The sequence below is a fragment of the Rhinopithecus roxellana genome, chromosome 2, assembly GCF_007565055.1.
Source record: "Rhinopithecus roxellana isolate Shanxi Qingling chromosome 2, ASM756505v1, whole genome shotgun sequence".
NCBI lineage: Eukaryota > Metazoa > Chordata > Mammalia > Primates > Cercopithecidae > Rhinopithecus > Rhinopithecus roxellana.
The window spans coordinates 27,684,552-27,707,376 of NC_044550.1; positions in this window are offsets into that span (position 1 = coordinate 27,684,552).

Genomic DNA, 22,825 nt, shown 5'->3' on the forward strand with positions numbered 1-22,825 from the left:
TTACTTGAGGCTAAGAGTTGAAGACCAACCTGAGCAACGTAGAGACCTCATCTATACACAAAGAAAATGGAAAAAAACAAATTTTCTGGGTGTGATGGCATGTGCCTGTAGTCCTCGGTACTTGGGAGGCTGAGGCGGGAGGATTGCTTGAGCCCACGAGTTTGAGATTAGAGTGATTTGTGACTGAACCACTGCATTCCAGTCTGGGTAACAGAGGGAGACCCCATCTCAAAAAATAATAATAAAAAAAGTATATTATAATTCAAAAGGCATCAAGTAATTCATACTTTAACATGTTAAATGATGAAAAGGTAAAGATATATTATTATCTTGATAAAAATGGAAAATACACAAGAAAATTCAACATTTATTCCTTATAAAATTATTAGTAAATCTTTTTAAGTGTGTAAATTTTGTAGAGAGCAAACTATAAAACTTGACTATATGATATTAAAGAAAACCTAAAAACGATAGAAACATAACTATTTCAAGGATTGAGAAATTCAACATTGTTATGATATAAAAAACAAAGTGGCTGCAATTCTAGTAAAATTCCCAGTGTATGATTTGTTTCACTTAACTTTACATTTGCATTTAATTTATCAGTCTGATTCTAAAGTTTGTATCAAAAAGCAAATGATAAAAAATAGGCAACGGAATGCTAGAAAAGAAGAGCAATGTGAAGAGACTGGCCCTTCCAGATCCTCAGAGCAGCTATAGAGCTATAGTAATTAACAGAGAGAGGGTTAGCACAGTAGGAGACACATAGACAAAATGATCTAAAGAGAAAGCCTAAATATAGAACCAGAGCATAGATATAAACCCATGTATATATGGAAATTTTATTTGAGTCAAAAAAAAATAATAACAGAGTGATGCAGAAACAGCAAACACTTTTCAATGTGACAGTGGTACCAATAATAACAAAAGATTAATGATGGTTGGTTTGGGGTAAGGGAAATATGAGAAATTATTGCTTTCTTTTTTGTGTATTTTTAAATAAGATTTTCCTACAAAAACAAAGATAGTAAATAATTTAACCAGTAGTGAATAAAAGGTGAAGAAGTGGAGATGGAAAAATAATTCTTCAAATGGCTATGAAGAAGAGCAGATAATTTAGACATTGGTTTGAGGTACGCAAGGACAAAAGGAAATTATTATCAATATTGGAATATAGAGAATCCCTATAGGCTGAAGGAATGATCAAGTAAAAAGTGAAATATAGATGATTCAAAAGATAAGGGGATAAATTATCTAAAAGTTTGTCTATATAGGGAACTCTTAATGTTCTAAAATGCTATTTAAGCGAAGCATAGTTAAAATGAGACATTCTGACCATGAATTTGCATAGCCCTAGGTTTTCTTTTCCAAGCAGAAAGAACAGACTTAGGAGACATAAACAATCTGTAATATTCCTGGAATAATCTTTTTGACATTGAAAAATGTAAGGCAGACAGAGCAAAATACATGAGTATAGATATGAGACCATAGAAAACAATTTGATACAATTTTTCTTTTCTTCTTGAAATAATTTGAAAGTTATCCTTTTGAATTTCTTAATCATAGAAAGTATTCTGGGTCTACTGAACTGCTAAGAGCTTATGAATGCATGTGGAACAGACGTATGATCAGAGTCAAAGATTTTCTGTTTCTTCCTTGATGCAAAACCCTGCATATCCATTTTTTCCTGCTTTTTATCCAATCATAAAATTTTGACTCTAATAATAGAAGCAAAATTAGAGAATTATGATTCTAAGTTATATTAATGAACTTAAAATAGTCCAGTAAAAAGAAAAAAAAAAACAAAAAAAAACTTGGTGGGTACTACCCCTGTTCACCGAAGTGTGGCCTTTCTGCATTGCTGGGCTCCAGCACTTCTCCTGCCTCAGCCTCCCAAGCAGCAACGACTACAGGCAGATCATTCCCCCTTGAATTACACAGTGTGATTGTTTTGGTCGATCTTATGTTAGGAGGAGTGAGGTATCTTATTTCTGATGGAAAACAATGATCCATTATTTAGCCTTGACTCTTCCCTTCCTGCAGCTAGTGTGAAAGCTTATATTGCTGTGGAGATACCATAAATTCAGAGCAAAAGCACATCTTTATTGAGGTAAGCCAATGAAAATTTGGAGTTCTTACTACATCATAACCTGAACTATTTTGAATGAATTAAGAAGCTAAAATAGAAGGACTAGCAGGAAAATTAAACCCCAGAAGAAGTAAAGGAAACTGAGTAGAAGAAAATCTAAATCTTCAAACTATCCCTAAGTCTTAGGAAGAAAGGAGTTGTGTGTGAAAGAAATTGTAGAAAGTGCTATGTCACGGTATAGCTCCGTCTATGTATTCCTTTCTAGCGGAACTGGGTTTGAAGGTTATTTCAGTTTCTTAACAAAATTTTACCTTATTTAAAAAATTATTAAATATTTTAGTTGCCCTGGGACCAGAAAGCTAAAGTTGAGGATTTTGAGTCCTAAAATTAGAAAACAGATTATGACTTTGAAAAGTTTCAAATTTTTATCTTACAAAAGTTACAGTGACAATAAAATGGTAATTAAAAATTAAATAGCTGGTCCTGATTCTTAATTTTTTTTAAGAAAATGTAACTTGTCTTTGGTCTGTTTATGTTTATGTGTTGTCTTTACCATTTTATTTTAGGGATCTGGGTCTATCTTACACGAATTTTCTATAAAGAGAGGCTTAAATTTTGTAACTGACATTACTCCCACCAAGTGAGCTTAAAAACCCATTTTTCATGTTTAGCAAGACACCCCTGCATATAGCAATGAGAAAAGATTATTTGTCAGTGAATTTCAGGCATGTCTTTAAAAAAGTCTCACGCAGTGCCTTTCCTGTGCCCTTATTGACTTTTAAATATTAAGTCATACAACAATACTGTCTTTACTCCAAAGGTCAGGTGACAGAAAACAATAAACTGCCTAAAAGTAATACAGCACTGTTAAATAAAATCAAACAAGAAAATATAGCTTTAAAATTCAGGCTACCACTTTGTCCTTACTTTGGCTTGCTTATGGGAATTTATTGAAGAAGCTTTTTAAACTTCATCAAAAAAGCCTCATACCAGTTAATGGTAGTGTGAGGGAGAAGAGGTTTTGCTATGTTTAAATTCCATTAAAGCATTGTGGGTTTTCACTTCCTAAGTGGACCTTTTAACTTCCGAAGTAAATCCTTTGAGGTTTAAGCTTATTTGCTCTCAGCAATAATATGGCTTCTGTGACAAAAAAAAAAAAAAAAAAAGTAATACCATAGACATTTTTACAGCATGCACTTGTGAAATATCTTCCTATCATGAATATATAGCTGAAAGGTATCTTCAAATTAAATTGTATGATATGATGTATAAGTTTAAGTGTTTAATGAAATGGAATACAGCTATACTGAGTATTCAATTACAATTTTAAAATTTTCACTTAAAGGAAGACACACAAAATAACAATAAATTAAATAACTCATTACAGCAATATGATTACAACATGAGTAATTTCAAACCTCATGATATAATTCCCAATGTTTCTGCTAGAGTTTAATATAATATGGATCAATGTCTAGAGCCACATGCAAGAAAAGCATGTTTAGACTACATAGGGTCATTGATAAATACAAAGTAGATACATTCATGATTATACGAGATAGAATGCATAAAATAATTTTATTTCATTTATGACTATTTTATTATGTATAATCAAAAATTACACAATCAATATTTTTCTTAAGGATTACATCCTTCTAATTCACTAATTTGACTCTTAAGCTTCTGGTTAGACATGGACCATTGATTGATCACTAACATGTATTTCCTCTTTTTATGAAAACTCACTAAAGTAGAAATTCAAAATATACAAAAATCTATAAAGTCAAAGACAACAAGAGAAAAAATAGCATAAAGAGAAGTATGGTTCCTCATTTAGCTGATTTATAAAAAAGTACCTGCAGGGGGCATACCTGACACAAAATAGAATTGTTTCCACAGCTCCTGGGAACATAAGTTATTGAAAAAGACATAGCTAAAATGGGGACCTGAAAACGAGATTGCATAAGAGGCTGTATTGTATTATATTGACTCCTCACTCACAGGTCCCTTTCTTACAACCAATCCATGTTTCAACACTAAAGTTTTATTGTCTAAGAAAACTCAATACATGAACTACAAGCATAGAAGAGGACAGGGCCAGGCTTGGGACTATAAACAGCCTGAGTGAAAAGCAGAACTCAAGTCCCTTACCCCATTCTGAGAATAAACGCAGCAATCGGTATTTATTTGCACAGCAGGGAATTAAAAGACACCACTAAGGAGAGACAGAGTCATTGCAGCTCATCCCACAGTAAATGGCTTCAATCAACAAAGCCTTTACAGAGAGCTTCCAATCAGCTTCAAGTGTTCCATTTTTAATGTAATGGGACAGTAAAAGCTCACCCGATTGTTGCGGAAAGCCACCAACATGAAAAGTGAGCGACCAAAACTAACAAAAAGTGGAAAAATGAGAAAAGAAAGCCAACGAAGAAAGGAGAAATAAAGCAAAAGCAAAACAAGACTAATTGTCATATTAAGATATGAGAATATATTACATACTTTAAGTGGTCTGCTCCAAGACGAATAAAAGAAAAAAAACAGGAAGTCATGAATAAAATAAAAACATTTAATTAATGGGTTGGATAGTAAAGTTGATAACATTTTCTGTTATGATCTCAGGTCAGAAAAATGCATCCTGCAAAGCAGTACACACAAGGTACAAAGAAGAAAAATAAAGTTGTGGTTCAATTCGCCCATTTTTCTCTTAGGAGACCTGGCACCTAATTTTGATATGCATTTGATTGTAATGCATATCAAAACCTAACTGACAGTAATGACACTTAAAGTAATCATTAATCATTAACTAAGATCAGATTTGCTAGTATTTTATTTATTAGACACTTGCATCTATATGCGTTAGTGAAATAAGGTTAAAATTTCATTTTTATCAGATTTTGATATAAAGGTTTTTAAATGTTTTAAAAACATTTTTTAACAAAGTGTTTCTTATATTCTGGAAGATTTTGCACAGACTTGGAGTGTCCACACAAACCTAAAATACCTGCTATAAAATCACCTGGGTTCAGAATTTTAAAAAGTTAATTATTTCACTATTTTTATTTTCTTATGATTATTGTTTTGTCAAAACTATGTTTTGTTTTCAGAAAATTTTGGTAAGCGTATAATATTCTCTATAATTGAAAACTATACTTGTGTTTTTATCATCAGTCATAAGTGTTCCTAATTGTGTGGTGATTTAATTAAACTTGTAAAAGCTTTATATATTTTGTATTTTGATTATATCTACTAAAGAAATATTTTTTGGATTGATTTAGTTATTCTGTTGTTTCTTCTCTTTCTAGTTGATAACATTTTTCTTTAACTTGGCTATTTCTCCACTATTCTTTTTTTTGAATTTCTCATACCCTACTTTTTTTTTCAACTTCTTAACTTGATGTTTGATTAATTTAATTCATTATTTATATGTAAGCATTTCACTTTATTAACCTCAGAAGCCAATGTGGATACATCCTAAAGCATTTAAAAGTATTCCCACTTTCTGGTTGCTTTAGAATTTCCTAATTGAGCAAATTGAGAAAACTGGAGACTTAAAAAGTACTGTTTGTAATGTCCTTAGAGATACTGTCTTGAATTCAGTACCGTTGCTCTATTACAGTTTCTTTCAGGAATGATTATTAGGTTTCTGTAAATTTTCTTTTTATGTGTTGTTCCACATACATTTTCACAATGAAAACTTCTGTCCCATGTTGGTTGAATTAGTTTGATTCTTGATTATTATTGCTTTGGCATTATGATTAGAAAGAACTCTCACAACCCAAAGTCTAAGAATACTTACTGACATTTGCTGATACAGTTGCTGATATTTCTATAGTTTCAGGTTTTTCATCCTTTGTAAATCTTTATTTATTTGGCCGTATGATAAGGTGGTATATCATAACCATTTTTTCTGTTTAAACAACTCACAATTGCCACAATTCTTTAGATTGGCAGATCATACCTCATGCATACAACTTATATGCATTATATATTAATATCACTAAGTAATTGAAATTGAAAATTGGTTGAATTCAAGATGTTTGAGGAAAGGGCATTGTACATTATTTTCTGTCTGAGATGCTTTTTCTTACAAGATGCATTTCTAAGGTCACAGTCTTAAAATAAGCTCTTTCTACTAGATTAAATATAACTTTTAATTGTAGTGGCATTCATACAATATTTCTAATCAGAACTCTATCTTAGGTTTATACAAATGTGCTTTAAACATGCAGCTTTAACCTCTACTGATTTCAAGGACCCTGTCATTATCCCATTTTCCAGGGTGAGGTGATTTCTAATTACTGCATATCCTGATGTTTAATTTCATGTGATAAGCTACAAACTAATAAATGAATGGTGCTGTTTATTTCCAAGGACATACTAATTTGAATAGAATGGCAGGAAAAAATAAACAGTTAAGAAATGGCAAAGGTGAATTTCACAAATAAGATATATACTTAACTGGGATTTATATAATTTCCTGACAGCAAAAAATAAAACAAAAGCCTCTTTTGTCCTTTCAAAACTCATAAAAAATAAAATAGACTAAAATGAAAATGACAAACATTTTGCTGCTGGTTTACATACAGTATATTTTTTTAAATCACAAAAGTGAACAAATTTATTCAAAATATGATCTAAATATTTTAATTTAATTTATTCAAAATATAATTATAATTTTAAAATGAGAATTTAAAAATATTTAAATGAACATGCAGAGATAAACTGACGCACATCTTTACTATATATCTATTTTTCAAAATTATTTCTTCAATTTCCTCTGTTCTTTTTTTTTTAAAAAAGATAAGATCTGCTGATGCTTAATGAATTTTAAATACATAGCTAGTTGTGGATCTGTGCATATTTATCAGCAGGATAATGAAGGGTTAACAAAACACCTCTCTACTTTGTGTTCCGTACATTGGTGAAGTGCAGGTGTGCTCTTTCTGTTGAAGGAGTCAGAGGTGAGTTGCAGGCTGGCTAAAGAAATGTACATTACATTCAAAAATGGCTTTATATTCCCTGGCTTTTCACTATTTTGAGTGCAAAAAGTGGTTTTTGCTAACTCCATTTTGTGGCTTGTGGAAAACTGAAAAATCAATAGCTTCAGGTTGATGGAACCTAAATCCATTTGATTCCTTTCCACCACTGCCATTATGCAGACAGTCAAGTGTGATGTATTTAGTTCATGCAGTACTTATTACTCTCAAGCACAGCTTCTCATCAGGGAAAAATTAGACCAGATGAGAAGTAATCAAGAAATTCTGGAGAGGTTTCAAAGATCCTCCTTTTAACTGCTTCCTTTAAAAAAAAAAAAAAAAAAAAAAAAAGTCTTTTGCTCTCTCAGTCTTTTGGAAGAAAGAAAAGTTAACATCTCTACCATAAAGCTCTAGAAAGTTCCATACAATTGCTTCATGTCACTATTTGCTTTTAATAAAAGTCACAACAATGATAATACTAGATGAATAAATGCCAAATTAAGAATTTTTTCCCCTTACTAATGGTACCAGGGCCATCATTCTGGCAGAACTAATGCCAAAGCAAAAATAATCACAAATCAATCAGGAATCAGAACAAATAAACAAACTACTTAAACTGACTTGGGCATTTCATTTTTACTGAACTGGCTATTTAATAGAAAAATAATGTGAAGTGGGTGTATAATAAAGAGGTTAAGAAGATTTGGCAATGGATTGCAGTGGTTCAAATCAGACTCCTATTAATTAGTAGCTTTTTTATTAGTCTTAAACACATTATATCTTTCCTCTCTAATTATGAATTTTATCACATGTAAAAGGGAATTATAGCCGGGCACGGTGGCTCAAGCCTGTAATCCCAGCACTTTGGGAGGCCGAGACGGGCGGATCACGAGGTCAGGAGATCGAGACCATCCTGGCTGACACAGTGAAATCCCGCCTCTACTAAAAAAAATACAAAAAATTAGTCGGGCGAGGTGGCGGGCGCCTGTAGTCCCAGCTACTCAGGAGGCTGAGGCAGGAGAATGGCGAGAACCTGGGAGGCGGAGCTTGCAGTGAGCTGAGATCCAGCCACTGCACTCCAGCCTGGGCGACGACAGAGCAAGACTCCGTCTCAAAAAAAAAAAAAAAAAAAAAAAGGGAATTATAGCAGAGTCAACCTCAACATTTTGGTGAGAGAATGAAATGGAATCAATATAAAACATTTAGCATGGTAAATATTCAATATAAATTAGTTGTTAATATTAATCTCTTACATAGCAATAATTATATTTGAATATCTGGCTCCTCTTTTCTATTTTAGCAATGTTTTGTGACATTCTCATTGAAATTTGGAGATATCTAACTGACAAAATCTCCTATACTATCCTGCAATAATGGAATTATTATAAAAAAATTATTGAATGATCATCTAGGCCAACATCCTATTTCAGTGTTTGAATCCCTGAAATGTGAGAGAGTGTAAGTGATTTTTCTGAAGTCAAACATCTACTCTTGGTGGAGATCCAAGATTAGGATTTGAGTGTTCTGATTTTTCAAAAGTATCTTCTTCAGTTTATTTTCACATCTGTGTATACAACCAAGACTTGTTTTTCAGACAGGAGTAGACAAGTTAAGTTCCAGATTACATATACTGGAATTTAAGATGAGAACTTGATCACTAGACTATGCATAAAGATAATTCTTTCTAGAAATAGTGTAAGTGCCTGACCACTTGGGATGAGTTAGTGTTTGGCAAAAATCATTGTCTCCTTGACCAATGGGATGAGAGCCACGATGATAAGAAAAGTCAACTGCAACATACTGAAATCCCAAGCAGACAAGATAGTCAAATAAAGCAAGGTTGAATCTCAGGAAGAAATTAATCTACCATCATAAACCTTTAGGATGTTGGAGATGTGGTCGCTAGCATTTCCATGATCAATTCAACTGCGTTGGTTTTACACAAACTGGATAGTTTGTAACAAAAGACGGTGGATTACCATAATTTTAACCAAACATGAGCCCCAATCACTTTTGCAGTTCTAAATGAGGTACTTTTACCTAAAGATATCAAAGCAGACTTGAAAACTTAGTATGTTTCTATACATATAACGAATGTATTATTTTCACTATTAGTTGAGATGAAAAAAAGTGCCTTTTGTGACACGAATAGCAGGCTAGCAATTATTTTATTTAAGGATATATTAATTTTATTTTTGCCTATTCAAAGATAATATGATGTACCTCAATTACGTTGGCCTTCTGCAGAATATCTCACAGGCTCTATTTTGATTACATCATGAAAATTGGATCTAGTGAGTAGGCAATGGTATGTATTTATTATGCCATGCTAGGACATATAAATGACTATGTGAAATGAACTGTACAAAGATTCAGAGACATGCCATATTAATGAAAGGTTTTAAGGGTTGCTCAGCTAGAATGGCTGGTACATAATGGGGCACTGGTAGAGTTTGTCCAGAATTTAGGAGATTCACTGAATTGTCTCTTTGCACTTCTATGCCTGGTGACAGTGAGAGCAACAATTTTAATGTCAATAGCCTAACAAGGGAAAGACAACAAAGAGCTTAATTTTGTGGGATGAAAGAAAAGTCAACCCACCATGGAAACAAGCTAGACCTGCTGACTTGCTGATCCAGGCTGAAAAAAATCTAGGATTTATGGGTGAAAAAGAAAAATGACAAATATAACAGTGGAGATTATAGTTTGTTTCAGTGACCACTGTATATAGTCTGCTGTACTATATGAAAAAAGAAGCCAGCCATCAATTTGAAAATTCAATGCGATAAAAAACTAAAATGATGTAAGTGGTAGACAGTATCCGATGCCTCAGTTACCCCACCATACATCTTCTTTGCCTCACATATAATTGTACCCCTGGTTTCATGGATAATTCTGTATGTGTTTTGAGATACCTGGTCCTAATAGCATCTTGTTGTCTGTGCCAAGTTTTCTCCTGAGCTGCAGACATAAATGGGTGTTACTTCATTATGCTTAATAGTAATCCCAAATCAAAGGGAAATTAATGCCCTTGAGAACAACGCTTAACTTTTAAAGTGGTGGTAGCAGCAGATGCATTTAACCTTAGGTGGACAATTCTAGAAGACATTCTGCACTCTCCTTTGCATCTCCCAACTGAAATGAAGCCTCATTTGCTCCTAACAATGTGTATTATTACGAAGTGACTAGATTTTCCTCCTTATCTCTTTCTTCCTTTCCTCCTTTTCCTCCTTTCTTCAGTTCTTCAAATCTGGAACAAGGATATATATATGCAAGCTGCATTTAGGAAATAATCTCAAGCAGCTTGCTTATAAATCTTTGTTCCACGCTCTACTTCAAGGGTTCCCCAGTCTAAGACATCTTTTGTAAGTAAATCTTGTTTTGTTTTATTAAATCCTGCTTGGCTATAAGAAATATAATTTGATAGAGCAATTATAAGACAACTTCAACGGATAAGTAAAATAATTTATTTCCATTTTAGGATTCAGGATAGCTCCTATTATTTTTTCCACATAACTATTTTCCATAATCAATTTATATACATAAATAGGTGAAAGTTAGGCAAATTTATAAGATTCATTCTCTTCTTATGAATCACTCTTATACATTTTAAACCAAGTTTCTTTCTTCCTTTGGTAGCTAGTTCCACCTATACCACTATCTTCCTAGTTTAAAAATTACTCTGTCTTTGAAATAAATAAATAAATACATACATACATACATACATACATATTTGTAAACATCAGAAATAAATTACAGAATAATAAAGAAAAGTCCACTGCTTACAATTATAGCTTAGGCGGTATGGGGAATTAGATTAGGGAACTTGGGTGGTTTTCTGTTTGAATAATATATTTGTAATGATATTAAATTTAGCCGGATTACACACATAAGATAATTGTTAAATTCATATACAAATTGACTTTAGTTACCTCTCATGGCGTATTGTTACTGGAAACATTCTTATTATATTGTGAATCTCTGTGGCATGTATTCATTAGCTTCTTTTATTACATTATAGAAAACCACAAATGCAATTTATATCAATTTGCTTTCCATACTTCTTAAAGAATTTGAATAAACACAAAAAAGTACTTCTGAGATCCTGTATTGTATGCTGTAATTGGGATATATGCCTATACAGCTCACTTGTTAAATTGTCTAACACTTTCAGGTAATTCAGTATAAAATTCAGTACAAAATTCTGCATGTAAGGCTGCCATATCCTGCCAGATTTACAAATTCACATATTCTAGAAGCATTATTTTTGAATATATATTAACACACACACTTCTTATTTTCTTCTCCACAGTTTGGAATTTGGAGGATGAGCTGTGGAGAATAAAAAAAAAATGGTGGGAAGAAAACATTTACTTGTCTGTGTTTATTCTCTGCTGGGTCTTAGGCCGCAAAGACTACCTTTGTAGTAGGTCCTCTTTTCTTCTTTTTTGTTCTTTCAAACAGAACTTGGAGAGGTTAGCCACTTTGTCCCAGTTTCTATTCTGGTGAAATCAAAATTCAAATCTTTCTGTCATTTTAAATTTTAATATTTTCATGACTATTTTTATCCTCTCTCGGTTGGACTACATTTGGTTTTTGCTTCAACAAATTACTTATTTCAGATTTGGGTACACAATGATTTGTTTGTGAATTGATATCTTAGATAATGTTCTGTTGCCTAATGTATTTCGTTCCCTTTTTTCACTCTCCAGTAAATACATTTATCATATTATGTTAATGAAAGATTGGCTTCTCTGTAACTCTTTCTAGACTGTATGTACACCGACAGAAAGAACATGATAAGTTGGATAGTAATGGTGTACATGAAAGACACATAATTATTAAAGATTATTAGTAAATGTGCAAAATCCTATGTCCTTTATAGTATACATTATATATTCGTTTCTTTAATATGCTGCACAAATTTACTAAAGATATTTATTTTACACCTGTACTTATGTATTTACCTCATAACAGTTACTTAACTTAGGTAAAATATTCAAAAATATAATTTCACTTTAAACACTGCAATGGCCAAGAAGTTGAAGAGATTCAAGAAAAAGGAATACATTGCATATTATGAGAGAAAATTTTGAATTAACAATTTGAAGAAAATAATATATTGAATATATATGATATGACTCTATAACTGTCAAATCAAATACTTTTAAAACCAGACTTGATTAACTATCACTCTACTTGGTTCATTGTTCTTGTCCAAAGACATGATTTCATATGGAACTATATAGACTATTCTTTTCCAAAGGTGGGAATTACTGAAAGGCCAACAGACATCTAAAAGTGATCTTTTGCCTTTGATGCTTCTACATTGAAATTATATGTGCTATTACTAGCAAAGAGGAATTTGGCAAATTATGAGGCTCTTTCAACCCTTGCTAATTAATTCCATCCATTTGCCAGATATTTCCATATTACCAAGAAGTTCTTCCAAAGGCCTAATATTAAATTGCTTCTATTGTTGTCTAGGACAATTTTTTCTTAACTATTCTCCAGTTTGTGACAGGTATTATGTTATTAATAGAATATAGCATTTGATTCTAATATTATTCCCTATACTATCCACTGATTTACGAAGGAAACCACCAATACAATTCTATTAAAGTCCCTGTCACTTTGTTTGCTATTTAAATTGTTTCTACATTGAATCAAGTTCCTTTTATTAATTAAATATAAATTATATTCAATGGTAATTAAATATTTCAATTATTAATACTTAAATTTAAACTTTTTTCATCTTTTACTTGAGAAAATGACTTGTTTTATAAAGTTCAAGTTTTAGCAATTATTTGTACACTGCTGTTAAATATATATTTTAAAAATGCTAAATTGTTCTTTCTATTTAATTTGAATTTTTGATTTAGTTAAAAACTCTGAGCAATGCTCATTTATTTTGCCATCCTTCCATTGAGCCAAGTTTTTTTTTTTTCCTTAAAAGATGGATCCTACAAGATAAGACATTTCTTTTTTTTTTTTTTTTGAGATGGAGTCTCGCTCTGTCGCCCAGGCTGGAGTGCAGTGGCCGGATCTCAGCTCACTGCAAGCTCCGCCTCCCGGGTTTACGCCATTCTCCTGCCTCAGCCTCCCGAGTAGTTGGGACTACAGGCGTCCACCACCTCGCCCGGCTCATTTTTTGTATTTTTAGTAGAGACGGGGTTTCACCGTGTTAGCCAGGATGGTGTCGATCTCCTGACCTCGTGATCTGCCCGTCTCGGCCTCCCAAAGTGCTGGGATTACAGGCTTGAGCCACCGTGCCGGGCCAAGATAAGACATTTCTTACATGGCCTAATCTAAAGTAAAAACTGCCAAATTATATATATCACTTTGAGATATTTTATGGGGTTGCTTATTGCTAGATAATTAATGCCACTGTTTAATCATGTTACGTTTATAAAACAAATTATTTAACATAGCTGTTGCCAAAACCGTATCTATTTTTTTCAGTTCTTCCCTGAAGAAAACCTTATTAATTTAAAAATATGTGAATTCATTAATTTACTTGTTTGTACTTCTCTAGTTCGCATTAACTGTATTTCTATTAAGGGCAGGAACCATCCGTTAATTCGTTAAGTAAGGTCTGTATCTTATTCAACACAGGTTAGTGTGAACTCAAACCACAAAGTAAAGGGACTGTATAGTATTAATACAGAAGTAGGGAATATCCTCTCAATTTCTTATATATTTTAGCTTTTATAATCTACTGTTGCTTTATCCTTAATTTGCAAATACCCCTAAGTAAATCTCGTCTGTAAATCTTATTTCTGGCCCATGTTCCTTTGTATAAAACATTGTGACTCACTGCTTTAAAAAACATCTCTATTTACTGTCTCTTCTAATTCCTCATATTATTCCTTCCATGTGGCTAACCTAAGGGCACATTTTCCATTTGTATTAATTGGCCTCTTTTGTGACTGAGAATCCTGACCGCTCTTGCTCCTACAGAACTGTTCTACTCTCAGCTGTGCCTACTTCTCTAGGGAACCACTTTCAATCTTCATCATGGGCTGCTCTTCTATTTCCTTTCTAGTATTCTGGAAGCTTTTCTGGCTGTGGAGATATCATGCAATCCTCCCACGGTCTTAACATGATTTGGTCTGCCTTCTGCCCAGTTCTACAGGTCCTTCAAATTTAACATAATTTTTCCCTCACAACTGCTTCTCTTTGTTATTAATACTTTTGATAAATTGTACCACTTCACATTCAATGAGTCTCCAAGTCCAAATGACAGTTCCTGTGATGCTTGATTTTATGTGTCAACCTGGCTAGGCCATAGTACCAAAATATTTGGTCCAACACTATTCTAGATGTTTCTGTGAAGGTATTTTTTGGATAGCGTTAACATTTATATCAGTAGAATTTTAGTAAACTGATTTACCTCCATAATGTGGATGGGCCTCATCTAATCAGCTGAAGACCTTAGAAAAAGACAGACCTATCCTGAAAAATACAGAATTCTGCCAAAAGTCTGCCTTCAGACTCTTAACTTCACCATAAACTCTCCCCTAAATCTCAGCCTGCTTGTCTACACTGTAGATTTTGGACTTGTCAGTCTCCATAATTGAGTGAGCCAGTTTCTTCAAATCAAGAGAGAAAGGAGATAGATAGATAGATAGATAGATAGATAGATAGATAGATAGATAGATAGATAGATGCTAGATAGATAGATGTTCTGTTGGCTTTGTTTCTCTGGAGAACCCTGGTTAATATATTTCCTAGATGCCTCTGAACTATGTCCCTCCATTCTATATTGAGCTATTTTTTCCACATTAAATCATATCTCATTTGTTAATTGGAAAAAAAAATCCTATTATATGAACTTTAAATTTATTAATTAATAAATTTCAATCACAAAATAGTTTGATAAGTTGGTCATTATTGTTTCTATTTTACAGGTGTAGAAACTAAGGCAGAGTTAAGTAACTTAGCAAAGATGGCACAGTTAAAATTCAATGCAGGCAGATCTAGTTTCAGTGTTGGAGCTCTTACTCTGCTAGCATGTCGTTTTCACTTTTATAGTTCCTCACTCATTTAACCAGAATAAAACAAGAATGTTTTTTGTGGTCTCTAACTTCTGTCAAAATTACTGAATTGATTCAAAAAAATACATTTTTTACCAAAAATTATAATTTGTACTAAAGCTTTTACTAAAACCTCTAGACTGACAGGCTGCTAAGAAAGCCCATTTTTCACATTATTGGTGGCAATTCTTTATTTCTTTTTCTGTAGTTCAAAATCTGATACTAAAATGTGAACTGAACTTTCTAAAACATAAACTCCTAGCTAGGAAGCATCCAGATTCATTCAATAATATTTATTATAAAAGAGTATTATTTTATGCAATACTTTTTCAATGTGATTTCAAATCTAGTATTTCCAACATTATGATATTTAAAAATATTCAACCTTTTCATGACAATATTGAGTACATGGGAATATAAATGAGCAGCACATTTTTTGAGATGTACAATAAATTACATATACACAAATGCGTTAAGCATTTCCTGTTTGTAGTAGTGGTTAAAAGTTGTTATTCTTTTCATTTAACCTATCCTGAAGTATCTCCAAAAACTAGTGATGATTTCTAGATTACTTTGGTACAGATGTATTGATAAAAGTTTTTTATATGAGTGAGTGTTAATCCTCTTTTTCAAATATTCTGAGTAAACAGATTGTTAATATCTAATGCTGCTGAATTATAAAAATGATAGAGATATTGTTAAGTGTGTTCAGCTCATTTTTCCTCCACTTTTCATTTATATATATTTGGAATAGAGGCAAATCTTACCTACAAATCTAGGTGAAATCATGAATGAGTTTTTACTCCTCTTTTAAACTATATTTGTATTTTGATTACAATTCCAAGTTAACCAATCTTTAGAAAGTTATGTGACTGTTACTTTTCTAACTTTGACCATTAGAAAGCATATTGCAAATATTCTAATTTTTTTCACAGATGTGAAAAATCCATATTTTTATGTTAAAAAAGATAAATTTGTCAGTCATAATAAAAACATGAAAAACTGTTATATTAAGATTAAGGTTTTAAAATCTCACACACATATGTTAATGCAGATAAAACATTTAAATATTAATATTGGCATTCTTAAATCTAGAAATTCCTAGACTTCAAGAATAAAAATGAAAATAATACTTCATAATTTCCAAGTAAACTTATTTTAAAGTATGAACAGATGCATGGAAATACCTTCTAGAAATTAGAAATGCCCATGCTAATTAAGAACCAGTTGAAGTTAAATAACTCTTTTCAAGTTGAAAAGTTTCTCTAGTGAACAGGTTAAAATTTACATATCCGTTAACAAAGATGATAATAGAATACTATCTTCTTCATCGCTGCTAAGCCCCAGGCATAAGGGAATAGCACAACTTGATTGTAAATGAAGCTGCATTCTCTCAGATCTTATTAGTCTTTTGTAGCTAATGTATACCTTTAAAATGAAAATTATCACGGATCAAATATTAAAGACCTACACAACATTTTGCCTAAAGATAAATCACCTCAATATTTTACATATTCTCTAATATATGTGAGTAACTAAGTTAAATGCTGAATGGAAATTTTGGTATGAATACTTAACAGGCAGTTTGTGCAGATATTGTTCCTTTGGGAAGATAAACAATATACCTGGAGCAAAATTCAAACAAATAAATATCTTTTTTTTGGTTACCTGATGCGAAGAGTCATTGAATTACTTGTGGAACCAGGCTGTTGATGTGGGGAGAATACATGCAGACACTCATAAGAAAAATATTTATTATAGAAAAGAGGTTAAAAATGTTGGTTCTGAAACTTGACTGGGTTATCATTATGTCTCACTTAACTGGTATTTGAACTTGGAAAATTTCTTAAGTTCTGTGTACCTCTCTTTTTTTCTAAGAAGAAAAACACACGCTATTATATAACACACATATACTACTATAAGTGTGTAGTAGTATACATTTTTATGAACAATGCCTAGCACATAGTAGATGACCCATAAATGTTAGTTATCTATATGATAGGAAATGAGATAAGTGAAGTTAATGTCCAAATATTGATGATTTGTAACTTTTTTCAGTTGCTGTTATTATTAGTTTCATATTTGTATCCTAAAACTTTCCCAATATTCTGAATGACATTTAATAATTACAACATTGAGTTAATTTTTCCCAAAGAATGTTATAATATTTCTTGAAACAAATGCCCCAGGTTATATTTAACTCATTATTTGGGTGGTATTCATTATTTCATGTTGTATTACTTGAATAATACAGAAGGTTGGAGTTGGAAGGAAACTTAGAGGTCATCATTTAACAAAAGAAGAAATCTTAGATTCAGGTGAACATTATGAGCTTCAGAAAATCACCCAGCAGGGAAGTAAAAGATCTGAGACTGGAATTCAGGTCTTTTGACATTCAAAACTGTTTTTCTTTTGCTTCCCTGTGCTGCTTCTCTGCTCTGTAATTGTAGTGCTTTTTAAATTTTTTTTAACGTGTGCATATTCTCATACATATGTATGTGTGTGTGTGTGTGTGTGTGTGTGTGTATACCTCAGAAATGAGAAATGCTATTATAATTTGTCAAGCTAATTTAAATTCAGGCAGTCTTTTCTTAGCTTTCTGATTCTAAATAATCCTTATACTATTGGACAAATGATTAGGCATTTTTCACATCTCAGGATATAAGACCAATATTGCTAAATCTTTAATCATGCCCAGAAGAAATACATCAAAGGAATCAACTATTGTAATGATGATGACTTCAATTAACTATTTTGTAATCCAATAATGCATTTCATTAGAGTATTCTAAGAACCTTCTGGCATCATTACCATAATCTTCAGTGTCCCTACTTGGTATGTATTTCAGGACCTAAACATAATAAATAGAAAGGCACAGTCCCTACCACTAGATAACTTGCATTTGTTAGTAGAACACACTGCAGCATAGTATGTGTTGACAAAAGAGATATTTGCATCCAAATTTTACTACTGTGGATTCATAACAGTTCAGTGTTGGTTATTTACCAGAGAAAAGACGAGAGAAAAACAAATGAGGAATTTTTTTTTTTTTTGGCTCTTGTAGCCAGACCATGGCTGTTGGTAAATATTAAGACTGCTGCAATCTTAAATTAAGGTGAAATATTCACTTATTTTACAAAATACATGTAAGTAAGATAACAAATAGTAATTATAGAATTATGGCTTTTAAATCTGTAGAGCTGAGACATGTATTAACAATAGTATAGGGAACTTGGCAATATTCTTACCACTCAAATTAATTCTCTTAAACTTAACCTCCATCTCATTTAACTCAGTATCTCTTTCTAAAAGATTATTTCCCATTTAAACACTCTGCCTTTGCTAGTCTACAACACGTGTTTTCTTTAGCAATGACTGTAATTACTTAAAGAGTATTCGTCAATGCCTGGTAAGCTGAGTGAGTAGATGGACATGTGCTCACATCTCATTATTTTACTATCTGGTGGTCTCCCTAACAGATTCTTTAACATGTGAAGAATCAACAAAAATACAACTACATCTGATCTTTGTCTTAGGCGAAAGGATCCGGCTTGTCTTACTCATTATAGGACAAAATATATATAATGTTCATGCTCATTTCCCATTTTTCCATACCATAAGATGAACTCCTGTAATGGGAGAAAATAGAACTCATTCAAAAGTTATTGAAGGCAATACTATGACCACCTGGTGACTAGAATCTCTTTACTCATTTCTATACAAATTGTGATTTGTCTGTACACTTATAATGCATCATTCTTTTATATTTTCACAGTTCTGTCTGGAGAGTATTTTGTCTAAAGCATAGCTTTCTCTTAACCATGTAAATGTAAATCAAAATGACAATGGTGTATCCTTTAATTTTAACTAATCATTAGTTGATAGCTATGATTTTGTCCCATTTAACAGCTAGAGACAAAAACGTATACAGAGCTTGAATAACATGCTATTGATAAAACCTCACTTTGGTATACAAATATTTCTTACTTTCTTAATTGTTTTTTTCACCTTGATGTATCACTAATGGAAATGGTTCTGTTAAAATTGTCCACTGTTGGTCAATTTGTCAATTTCTTCCACTCTTGCATATGTATTTATATGTATATGTGTGTATGAATATATATACATAAATATTATGTATTTTAAGGTAATTTTATTAGAAAATAATTGTTCAGAATTTTTTTTATTTTTGGTGGAATGAATCTTTAATCATTACATATATAGTGTTCATAATCATGTTTTCTTGATGTTATTCTATATAACATTAATACTGTCATATCACTTTTTTTATTGGTATTTTTCTGGTGTATATTCCTTTTTTTTTTTTTTCTCGGTGTTACATTTTCCTTATTTTAGGAAGGTCTCGCAAACATCATACCTTAATTTCCAAAAGTACAATTTGACAATGTCTTTCAAATGAAGAGTTTATCTGAGCTTCTTCATCCACTTAAATCTGCTTCTAGCAATTTTGCTTTCTATTTTTGCGCATTTTTGGTGCTTCCTTCTACTTCCCAGTTTTTAAGAAAAACTATTAGGTATTGTTTGTATATTTATTCCTTTCATTCCATTTCTTCACATTCCTTTAGAAGCTGTATATTTCTTTTCTTATAGAGGTTATAATTTGTAAGCTATACTTAATGTAACATATATATTTTAACATCCCTCCAAAAATATAAGGACTTTACAATGATTTAATTTATATCAATAACTTTGAAAATTCTGCCATTTTTATCCAGTTTTGTAAATTCCCCCTAATATTATGAGTATTATTATTTATAAAGACAGATTTGACTAGATTTACCTATATTTATTAATTTTTCTCACTACTGGTATTATTTTTCCTATTCCCAAAGTATGTATTTTTAGAACTCTTTTAAATTTAGGTCTACTTTTATTTATTCTCGGTTTTTATTAAAGTTTTTTATTTTAGCCATATTCTTTTACATTTTTTTAAATTCATACAATTCTAGACTTCTGATATGTTAATCGCTTATATTTTAAATATCTCATAAACCCAGGTTAACTTTTTTTTTTTTTTTTTTTTTTTTTTTTTTTTTTTGAGCCTGAGTCTCGCTCTATCGCCCAGGCTGGAGTGCAGTGGCCTGATCTCAGCTCACTGCAAGCTCCGCCTCCCGGGTTCAGGCCATTCTCCTGCCTCAGCCTCCGGAGTAGCTGGGACTACAGGCGCCCGCCACCTCGCCCGGCTAGTTTTTTGTGTTTTTTAGTAGAGACGGGGATTCACCCTGTTAGCCAGGATGGTCTCGATCTCCTGACCTCGTGATCTGCCCGATTCGGCCTCCCAAAGTGCTGGGATTACAGGCTTGAGCCACCGTGCCCAGGCGCGGTATATTAGGTATATATTGCATTTCTCGTGCCTGTGGTTTTAGATCTTTCACCCGTTTTTGAATAATTTTATTATTTCTCTAATATTGTTTCTCTTCTCTCGAGGCTCTTCTTCTAAAATATGGATTAATTATATGTATTTAGAATTTCCTACTCTTTTTTTTTTTTCGGAGTCTCGCTCTGTCGTCCAGGCTATTTTTAACTTTCATTTTTAAAATTAATATACTACTATAAGTGTAATGATTGTTCTTTTTAAGGAGTTTTCCTTTTTCTCTATTTTTAAGATACTCTAGCACTTTGGGAGGCCGAGACGGGCGGATCACGAGTTCAGGAGATCGAGACCATCCTGGCTAATACGATGAAACCCCGTCTCTACTAAAAAATACAAAAAACTAGCCGGGCGAGGTGGCGGGCGCCTGTTGTCCCAGCTACTCGAGAGGCTGAGGCAGGAGAATGGCGTAAACCCGGGGGGCGGAGCTTGCAGTGAGCTGAGATCCGGCCACTGCACTCCAGCCTGGGTGACAGAGCGAGACTCCGTCTCAAAAAAAAAAAAAAAAAAAAAAAAAAAAAAAAATTCATCAATAGATGAATGGAAAAAAGAAAGAATGAGACATATGTTTGAGCACACGTGTGTGTGTGTGTTTGTGTGAGTGCGCGTAGTGTGTGTGTGTGCGTGAGAGAGAGAGAGAGAGAGAATATTATTCAGCCTTAAAAAGAAGGAAATCTTGCCATTTGGGACAATACAGATGAACCTGGAGGACATTATCCTAAATGAAACAAGTCAGATACAAAAAGGTAAATACTGCATGATCTCATGTATTTGTGGAATCTAAAATAGTCAAACTCATAAAAGTAGAGAGTAGAATGGTGGCACCAGAAACTAGCGAAAAAAGGAAATGAGTAGTTGTTGGTCAAAGAATACAAATTTTTTTTATGAAGATAAATACTTCTGAAGATCTAATGTACAGCAACAAAGACTATAGTTAACAATACTGCATGCACAGTGCACTTGAAATTTGCTAACAAGATAAATCATATCTTAACACACACATGCAAAAGGAAGAAATGACAGCCATGTGAGGTGATGGGTATGTTAATTAGCTTGATTATGGTGATTGTTTTATAATGTGTATATATATATAATCGAACTATCAAGCTGTACATCTTAAACCTATACCATTTTTCTTTGTCAATTATACTTCAATAATGCCAAATGATAATATTGCCTTAGATGTTGGTGTCTCCAATTTCATTTTGATTTATCTGCATGCGGGATTTTTAAATTCATCCTATTGGGTATATATTGCATTTCTCGTGCCTGTGGCTTTACATCTTTCACCTGTTTTTGAATAATTTTATTATTTCTCTAATATTGTTTCTCTTCTCTCAAGGCTCTTCTTCTAAAATATGGATTAATTACATGTATTTAGAATTTCCTACTCTTTTTTTTTTTTTTCAGAGTCTCGCTCTGTCGTCCAGGCTGGAGTGCAGTGGCGCGATCTGGGCTCACTGCAAGCTCCGCATCTCTAAACCTCTTTTTTATATCGTATTTATCTCTCTGAAGTTCATTTTTAAATTGGGTATCTCAAAATTGTCTTTCAATTGAGTTATTTCTTTTTAGTTATACCTATTGTGTGCTTACTCCATATTTTTAGTGTTTTTCAACTTATAGGTTTAACTTAAAATCTTCCATTAAAAATGCCTATTGCTTATGTATGTAATTTTCTTTTCTTTTCTTTAAATATCCACTCATAGGAATACATATATACACATTTCAGATATTTTTAATGTCTGAATTACTGAGTAGTCTAAACCTGTTTTTTGTTGAATTAATTCTCATTCATGACATTTGGTTTGAATATTAGCTAATTTTTTATATTGAGTCATATGATTGATCACAAATTCTGGAAACTGTGGAGGCTAAATTGAAGCTGTTTTTCACAGGAGATTTGCCCTTGCCTTTCTGTGATACCAAGTCCAATGAGGATTTCTGATATCTAGCTTCCCATATTGCTACCAGCAATACCCTTAGAGCAACCCTTGCTTTTCTGTTTGCTCACTGCTCACCAGTCTAGTTAAGATCACTTCTTATTGACAACTCCCCATGGAGTTGTCTCTTCGTTGCTGTGAGCCTAAAATTACAATGGCCACTTCCTGCACAACCTGCAACATGAGGATTCCTTACAGTATCTAGCCCCAAATGCTATATTTTTTACTTTCACAATTTGCTTTTAATCAAGGATTTAATAGATGGAAGTTTTGAAATTTGTTTAAATTCATCTATATAATGTTAATTATTTCGTATTTTAATTAGCAAATATGTATGTATATGTTTTCATAAAGTTATATGACCTTTTCATTAAATAAGATATAATAGATGT